Source organism: Corylus avellana, chromosome 3 (genome assembly GCF_965113065.1).
Source record: "Corylus avellana chromosome 3, dhCorAvel1.hap1.2, whole genome shotgun sequence".
Taxonomy (NCBI): Eukaryota; Viridiplantae; Streptophyta; class Magnoliopsida; order Fagales; family Betulaceae; genus Corylus; species Corylus avellana.
In genome coordinates this window covers 19,101,763-19,111,531 of record NC_142492.1, presented here as the reverse complement: position 1 = coordinate 19,111,531, position 9,769 = coordinate 19,101,763, and the positions used below count along the sequence as shown (strand labels likewise).

Below are 9,769 nucleotides of genomic sequence, written 5' to 3'. Positions count from 1 at the left end.
CTGTTTTTATTTATTTATTTCTATTTTCTTTGGCACAATGTGTTTTGATTTTGGTATGTAAGATTGGATCTTTTAGCAATTTGGTTGTAATTGGTGTGATTTGTTGTAAATTTATCTGAAAGAAATGTTTTTGTTGATCTGGGTCTCGTGAGGACATCATTTTCAGACTTGTTCTGCTCATGTAATTATGTTTTTCTGATGCATGTTATGAGGGATGGAGGTTTTCAATCTAAATGAATTGGTGTATGCTTCTTTTGTTTTTATTGGCAATTCCTCTATTCACATTTGTTTTGTTGGGGATTTTGAGTTTCTCATATGGGTCCTTGTTTCTGTTGTTAATAATTGATTTCTATGTCAACACAAGACACATCAGCTTTGTTTGTTAACCCCCTCCCCTTTCCCCCGGTCATGATTTATGTGAAAAAGAATGAGAATAATGTTTGGTATAGAAAAGTGAAAAAGTGATATTGAAAAGTAGAAAAGTTTTGTTTTGTAGTAATTTTTTTATTTGAAAAGTAGTAAAAAGTGAATGTTGTGATATAAAAAGTGAAAAAAAGTGAGAATGTTTTGATGTTGATTTTTTTGAAAAAAGGAAGTGAGTAGTATTGAGGGGGGGAGAAATTGTTTAACAAACATAGCCGTCATTTTATAGCCTTCTTATTTGACTTGGATATGTTTGACGCCATATATGATTTAGTTTTGGTTTATGTCATGGTGATGGTACACTATCATGGAGTTTTTGAGCCTATTAATATAACCAATGATGAACTTATCAAAAAAATATATATATAAATAATATAACCAATGATGCACTAGGCAGGTTTAAAAGAATGTAATGTTCATAGACATTTTGCATTGCAATGGCATGTACTTTATTATCTTTGTTAAGCACTCCTATTAAGTAACTCATTTCTTAATTATATTGTCATAGCGCATTGACTTGTGTGTGGCTTGATAAATGCAATTTGTTCAATTTGTTTCTATTTGTAAGTGAATTTCTTCATGAATTGTTGGAATGTTGACTTATTAGCTTCAATTTCCTTGCTAGGCTTGATTCTTTCCCACATTGGTTTGATATCTTAGTTGTAGATGAGTTGTCCTCATGGTCCGTGTGAGCTATGGTATTTTGATATGGACTGATTTTGATTTAGAAAATCGAATATTTTCTGTCCTTGTTGAAATTTTAATGTAAGTATTAAAACAATATCAATCATAAAAAATCATTTGTGTTAAATATTCGCTCTTACTCAGTTGCGTTTCTTTATTATTAATTTCTCTTATAATTATTTGTTAGTGGTTGAGTTCAAATTGTGTCTGTGCTATTTGGATTTTGATTTTTGGTTGTTTCCTACCATTAGACTATCTTTAGCAATTCTCATGTATAATAATCATTTTTTAGTCTCCTTATCATAAATAAATGTATTATTTATATGTTTTATTCTACTCTTTTTTTTTTCCTAGGTTCACATAAAATTTTTAAGTCTCCAATCATTATCGGCCATATCATCTCCATTGGCTTTGTTACCTTTTAAGGTAAATTTACTTAAAACCTCTTTTATAATTAGTAATCCTTGTTTTTGCCGTTTTAGTTTGAACTTGAATTTTCTACAAATCATTTTATCTATGCTATGATCTCTGTTTGATTTTCTTTTTCTTTTTCTTTCTCTTTAGTGTGAAATGTAAATCTATGATCGTTTTGGTAGTCTTGAGCGACAAAGGAGAGCGACTTGCTTATGAGCCCTCAATTGGAGCAGATCCACAGTGAAATTTGCAATAATTTGTGAGCCCTAATGTATGTTGCAAATTTATTTCTCTCTCACATGTGATTATTGTAATGTGATTGTGAATCTTAGGATCTAGCTTGAATTGAAAGCGTAGGCTTGATTATTATTTCGATTAAGAGCATGTTTGGCTCTGCGGTTGCAGAGCCAAAACGAGCTTTTGAGGCCTAAGAATCCCGTTTCAGGAAAAAACGGTTGTTTGGTAAAATATTGACCCAGCACTTTTCAGAATAGAAACGCTCAAAACCACGTTTAGGCCGAAGCTCAAAAATGAGGCTTTGGTGAAACGGACTTCTGGAAAGAAAGGCGCGCCGCAGTTTACACTCAATGAAATTTATGAACCGACAAAAATACCCATACCAATTTCAACAAATGACAACCATACCCATATATAAGCATCACCTTGAACTAAAGGTATCATTCTGCCGTAGTTAAGAGCCGCTACGAGGAGAGAGGATCAAGTAGAAGTTCATCTCGTTCCAGTGAGGTCGTTTGATTTTTGATTATTTTCATCTCTTTTGTTCAAATCTTGATATATATAAAAGAAGTTTGCAAGATGTAAATTGAAAAAACTAAACATAAGAGAGAGACCTACAGAGAAGAGTATTAGAACAAATAAAGAGAAGAAAAAATACAGAGGATAAAAGGGAAAAGAAGATAAAGAAGATGGCTTTACAAGATGTAGGATGAAAGAACTAAACATAAGAGAGAGACCCGTAGCAAAGAGTATTAGAAAAAATAAAGAGAATAAAAAATAAGAGAGGGACCTGCAGAGAAGAAAAAATACAGAGGGTAAAAGGGAAAAGAAGATAAAGAAGATGGCTTTGGGGTGTTAAGGTAATAATTGTTGGGAACAAAAGCACCAGAAGTACATCTAGTTTCAGCAGGAAAGAGAGGGCTAGATCTAAGAGGTGCTAGTGGTATTCTTACGTAGGAACTAGGGTCGTAGCTTATTATGGTGCAGCCCATACCATCCTAGCTTCCCATACCATATTGACCGCTAATATGACTAGTGCCCACACAGCCTATGTCTTTGCTTCTTATGCCTTTGTTGCCCCTATCCCACCCGCTTATAGCTTAGATTCTGCTGACTCAGATGCTGGTGTAAGGCTGATTAGTGAGGTCTTAAAAACTTCATACAATGAATGATCAGCCATTCAATTTTTTCAGTTGGGTAAAGAGAACAAGTGAGCAGTAAGCACGCATGGTGTAGCTGGTCTTGGGCAATGTGTGGTATCTGCATTGTGAAGAGCTCCCACGTGGGGTAGATACGAATTTGTCATTTTTTCCTTCAACTTTTTTTTTTCTTTCTTTTTTTTACTTTACTGTGGATTTTTATACCATTGTTGACTCTTTTGATCTATACTTTTTTAATTGAGTTCTCCAAAAAGTAATATTAGTTAATAATAGTAGTTACTTGTTTTGAGATAATATTGCTTATTGTTGCCCTTTTGTTTGTGGACATGCATGTTTTTCATGTCAATATGTTTTTTTTTTTTTTTTTTTTTTTTTTTTTTTTTTTTTTTTGCATTTTATCAAAGCCAGCACTTAAAAAAAATTATTAATTTTTAATAGTGTTTAACATACTTTTTCATTTATAATTTTATCAACTTATTTATTGTGTGACAAATATGAGTAAAAAAGGTCAAAGCAACATTGCTGCTGTTACTGCAGATACTCATATAAAGAAAGTAGTTTGGACTGAAAAAATTTAGAAGATTATCTTGATATATGTATTACTGAGATTCATGCTGACAACTGCCCAGGAACACATTTCAATAAGACAGGATGAAAAAAATGTGATAAATAGATTTAATGAAAAAACTGGAAAACAATATTGTTATAAACAACTAAAGTACAAGTGGGATAGTTTGAAAAAAGAGTGGAACATTTGGAAGAGATTGATAGGTAAGGAAACTAGCCCTAGATGCGATCCGGTGAAAAAGACAATTGATGCGCCTGATGATTGGTGGGAAAAAAAATTGCAGGTATTATATTTTTACTTAGTTGTTTTTGTTTAAATGGTTTATAAAATGACTATTATTGATTTTTACATATACCTAACTACATGAAGTTCCAGAAGCAACCAAGTTTCGTACGGCAAGTTTGGCTTATGCTATAAAGGTGGAAATATTGTTTAGAGATATAACTGCCACCGGGGAGGGATCTTGGGCACCATCCGTAGGGTTGGTTCCTAATGATATTGGTGTCGTAGATGATGTAGATGTCAACTTTGATGAAGATGGCAATGTTCTAGAAGGTGAAGATGTTTTGGATGATGAACCAAATCTAAATACACATGGCATTGATGATATTCCTGCTGATTGAGATACGCGGGATAAAGGAAATAAGAAGTTGGGTCTTATGGTTCAATGTAAGAAAAAAAAAAAAAAAAAAGGAGTTCAAATCGTTAGTCAACATTTGAGCCGTATTTGTGATGTAATAGAAAGTAAGACTACAGTGACATCTAAGAGCTACGATAAACCTGGATGTAATATTGAAGAGGTTATGGATGTTGTTCGGGGGATTGTTGAAAGATAAAATGATATTGACATCCTTAAGTTTGCAGCAGAGATATTTCTTAAGAGATCACATAGAACGATATTTATGACTATTAAAGAGTCATGGTTGCAGATTGACTTTATCAAGCGAATGAGAAATAGCAAAATTAATCATCGTAGCATGGAATAATGTTGTTATTCTTTAATGTTGGTTTGTTATGAACTATTTGAAAAGTTTTAAGGATCTATTTGAATGTTATTTTTTTATATGTGTTGATTTGTGTACTAAGGTGAGTATATTATAATATTTCATAACTACGTAGATATCACTTTTTCTTATTTTTATGGGTGCTTATATATTTATTTTGTGTTTATTTCTTTATTTGTTTTCCTTACTGATATGGACAATAGTGATTATAGTAGTACTCAAGATGATACAAGTGATAGTGATTATGTTGAAGAGGAAAATGAAAATGATGTTTTTATTCTAGCAGCTGCAGCAGTAGAATTTGTTGAGAACTATTATATGCCATATATTGCAAAGGAACCTTGTAGGACATCTTCTCAAATAGGTTATAAGTGGGTTATGGAGATTGTACAAGGTAATCTTGATAGGTGCAAACAAAATTTCAGAATGGAAATACATGTATTCCTTTACTTGTGTAAAGAGTTGAAGGAAATATATCATTTAAGAGGTACTAGGAAATTAACTGTTGAAGAGTTGGTAGCTATATTTTTGAATACTTTAGGCCATGGGTTTTGGAATAGAATAGTTCAAAAAAGGTTTCAACATTCAGGACAAACAGTTAGTAGACATTTTACTCATGTTTTAATGGCCGTTTCAAGAATGGCGATTAACATTATTAATCCTATTGATAGGGAGTTTAGGGATGTTCCAAGCAAAATTCATGATGATGAGCGATATTGGCCATACTTCAAAGATTGTATTGGAGCCATTAATGGAACCCATGTGCTAGTTAAAATTTCTCCATCAAAACAAATACCATATATTGGTCGAAAAGGGACTCATACTCAGAATGTTATGGCTGTTTGTGATTTTCGAATGTGTTTCACCTTTGTTTGAGTTGGATGGGAAGGAACTGCACATGATACACGTATTTTTTTGGAAGCTATTCGAAAGGAAGAATTGTGATTTCCACACCCACCTAGTGGTTTGTATTTAATAAAAATAACAATTATGAATTATACATGCAAAAAAAAAAAAAAATGACTGTTATTCGTATATTTTTTGTAGGAAAGTATTACTTGGTAGACGCAGGATATTCTCATATGAAGGGATACATGGGGCCATACAAAGGAGAGCGGTATCATCTACCAGACTTTCGTCGAGGAAGCCAACCGAGGGGTATGCATGAAATTTTTAATCATGCACATTCATCACTTAGATGCACTACTGAAAGAACATTTGGAGTTTGGAAAAATAAGTGGACGTTATTGCATTGCATGCCGAGTTTTCCTTATGATAAACAAGTGAAAATCATGAAGGCGTCTATGGCTCTTCATAACTCCATTAGGAAGCATGCAATAAATGATACTGAGTTCCAACCATATGATGATGATGAGGATTTACTACCTACTGACAGTATAGGCGATGACGAAGCACAAGATGAGTCAAGCATACAACAATTAGAGACATCATGTGAAAATTCTATGAACATTGAGCATGATCATATTACTAATCTACTTATAACCCATTAATGTTTTTTTTTATTTATTATTATTCTTTTTATAAAGTACTTAAAATGTTGTAAGGATCTCCTTGAATGTTCTTTTTTATGTGTTAAATACTTTGAAGTGTTGTGGTGTTAAAAAGTGTGTTAAATAATTTGAATAATTTAAAAAAAGAAAGAAAGAAAATGATTGACATCACTTTTTATTACATATAAGTACGTACAAAAGAAAGAAAATGTTGAAGTTTTATTACATAAACCATTACAAAATAATTTTTACTTGTGAAAGCTAACATTAACCATTTTTATATAAAAAGGTTCGTATAAAATGAAAAAAAAAAAAAAAAAAAAAACCGTTACCAACCTTAGGCCTTTATTGAAAAACATGTAATGATTTCACGTAAAATGACATATATTTGGTGTCACATAATGATTTTTTTTTCAGCCTATATTAAAAAAAAAAAAAAAATCATTACATGTCCTTTATTGTAATTTTTGCAACTAAAAGCACTTTTTTTTTGTTTTGTCACCAAACATCAGTAACAACAAAAAAGCACTTAAGACATGCGGTTACCAAATATGTAACAGCTTTTCAGTAATAGCACTTTTGACAAAAGCTCACAAGCAAAAGTTCTATATTCAAAAGCTCTATTTTCCACCACAATTCCAAACAGGCTCTAAATATACGAGAACTCAAAGTAGGAGAATACATGTAGCTGATTTTTGCTAATGACTTGGCTTATCCATTGTGCTTATTTTGTTTCGTTAGACTTTTAATTTAGGATTTGATTTGGTATTTGTGTAGAGTATTATTATCTTATTATAGAATGTCCATAAATAGAAAGACCTGTTGGCTCTTTGCGGCCATCATGGAATAATTTTAGTGTTGAATGATGGTAATCTCTTAGCTACTGGTTTTTCTTATTCCCGAGACGAGCTACCTTATTGCAATTTCAAAATGATTTCCAGCTTGGTGCTGAGTAATAATGTGCTCTCCTAGCTGCTAACATGTCCATTTTAAAATGTCGAAAATCTTAGTTTGGTGAGTTGTTAATAGAATAAAAAGATGCCATATGTTTTTCTATCACAATTATAGTGATACATAACACAGGGAACCAAGCATGTGCCATCCCAACTAGTGACCCTCATATTTCTCACTTTTTTTTTTTTTTTTTTTTTTTTAAAAAAGCAGTTCTATTATTATTTTTTTAACTGTAACACCAAACCCCATTCACGTGAATTGTATTTTTAACACCAAACCCCATACATGAATTTTTAATTTTTTACTTAAAAAAAATTAAAAATTGAAACTTTTTAGGTTAGAAAACGCACGCCGCGGCACGCGTGAGTCGTGACTCTCTCTCTCTCTTCCCAGGTTATAAACACTCTTCCAACATTTTCAGACAAATCTCTCTCTTTCCTCTTCCCTCTTCCCTCTCCCCTCACTGACAACTGGCCACCGGAGACCACGAATGCCAAGCACCGCTGACGATGAGCCACCCACATCTCCAGTGACGAGTTACCCCCATCAAAATCCCCCAAATTTCAAAACCCCAACCCACTGTCAAAATCCATCTTCCCTCTCTCCCATTGACGACGAAACGCACAGGTTTTATCTATCTCTCTCTGTTATATTTCTTGCGTCAAAGTTACGTGATGTTGTGAAACAACTCTTGGGGTTATTAATTGTGTTTGTCAATGAAGTTTGCTTGACAAAGCACGCAGATGAATTAGGCTATCAAAGCGAATCTATTTTTGTTGATATAATTAATATCTAAATTAGTATTAAGAGGTGGTTAGATGTTGATTATTTTAATTTTCTTATTTGATCTTGAGCTTTGTATACGTAGGAAAGAATAGGAATTGATTTCTCGAGCGGTTATTTTTCTTATATGTTGCTTTGATTTATGAAGGTAATATTAATTTCTTTTTCTTTAGTCATGTTGCAAAAAGAATTGAAAGTGAAATTACACCTACAAAAGCGGCTTTGGGAGTGGGCGGTTTTGGGATTCATTATGATTATTTAAAAATTCAGAAATCTTATATTTTTAATCTTTATTTGAGTTTCTAATGAAATTACACCAACTAGTGAAACTACACTAACTATCGGTTTCTTTAATTTTTTTAATTTAACTTGTATCTCTTTTTTGAATAGAATTTGGGTATCTGGGTCTATTTATTTTTTATGATTATGTTCTGGCCATACTCCAAGTGCTAAATTTTTTCCCTTTGGCATTCCTTTTTTTTTTTTTGCTTCCGACTTGAAACTTTTTTTTTCTTCTTGTCATTTATTCATCCACTAATTATTATTATTATTATTATTATTATTATTATTATTATTTTCATTCCAATCATTTTTAAAAACGAACTAGTGCATTGCACGGGTTTCAAGCTCGTTACTTAAAAATAAAAGTTAAAAATGTTGACGTGGCACTAACTATATTCAAAATCGGGATTATGTCGGTTAATGACCTAATCTCAACAAGTCTAATTACAAGCGCAATTTGTTTTTTTTAGAAGTCAAGGTAGCAATTTTAAATTACATTAAAATCCAAAAATTGCTTTAAATTTTCACTTAAATGTATGATAAATCTTTAAATAAACACACATTTTGTGATCACTTCCAATTTTTTAAAATTAACTTTGACAACTTGATTTTTTCTCTGATTTAAAATGGATCCTTCCATATATTTCAGTTCAAATTTGTAACATCTGGTCAGTGTCTCATCCTTAAAAATAAAGCTTTTAAAGAAGTTAGTTTAATGTGATGTGATAAAAATGTTGATATAACACTAATGGACATCAAATAATTGGATGAAAAATACAATGAACGATCAATTTAATATGCATGCAGTGCAGTGCTTAGGTCCCTTAAGCTTTCCAATTGATCCATGTATCGAGCGTTAAGCAAATGACTCCCAAACCAGATGGCTCTAGGGCATTAGGTGTAAACACCCCTAAGGGCTTACTAACTCGAGTCAAAAAGGCTACGAAGTTAAACTAGCCATGTTATTAATTAAATCAAACTTCCAACCTTTTGACGCGAACACTCATTGCTTAATGAGGCAAGATGTCCGGTTACTCAATGAAAAGCTCAAAGTGATCAATATTATTATTATTATTATTATTTTTTTTTTAAATTATCATGCCAAGGTTACTCCTCCAACAAGTTATCCAACTACATTCAAAGACATTGACAATAAACATAACTGATCTCAGATTTCATACTCCATAGACTACGTGCTAGTGTGCTTGTGAGAATTAAATTGAAACAAGTAATATCTCATGTTGCCAAAGAAAGTAACAAAACTATAAATCTCCTAGTCAATTGGTCATGTGTTCATCATGTTACGCTCACCAAAGAAATACAAATTAGAATTTTAAAATCAATTGCATGCTCAAGAATAACATAGCAAGAATTTTGGACAGTGTTTTATTCTTCCCTACCCCCAAACTTGAATCATACATTGTCCCCAATGTGTATATAGAATCGAAAAACAAGAGCAAGAGGGAAGGAATACCTGAATGAGCAAATGTGGGGCATATCATATCCCGAACTTGTATGCAAAAACACATGTCCTGAAAAAATAAGTGATACTCCAACCAAATACCAATCAAGTGCAATACATTGTTGTAAAAATATAATCAAAGAATGAAAATGGAACAACAATGGAGAAGATAAAACCTGGAAGGAGATCAAGTGCCCTGGCCTGATGGAGGACTCGAGTGCATAGGGTATACGCTCGAACCTATGAAGCTGACTCATATAGTCAAAATATATGGAATCTGCCAAGCC

The 9,769-nt window shown here is 32.4% G+C and overlaps 1 pseudogene; it reads left to right on the top strand.

The window, feature by feature from the left end:
* Positions 1–4,682: 4,682 nt before the first annotated feature.
* Positions 4,683–6,001, top strand: LOC148586884 (uncharacterized; annotated as a pseudogene).
* The last annotated feature ends 3,768 nt before the right edge of the window (positions 6,002–9,769 follow it).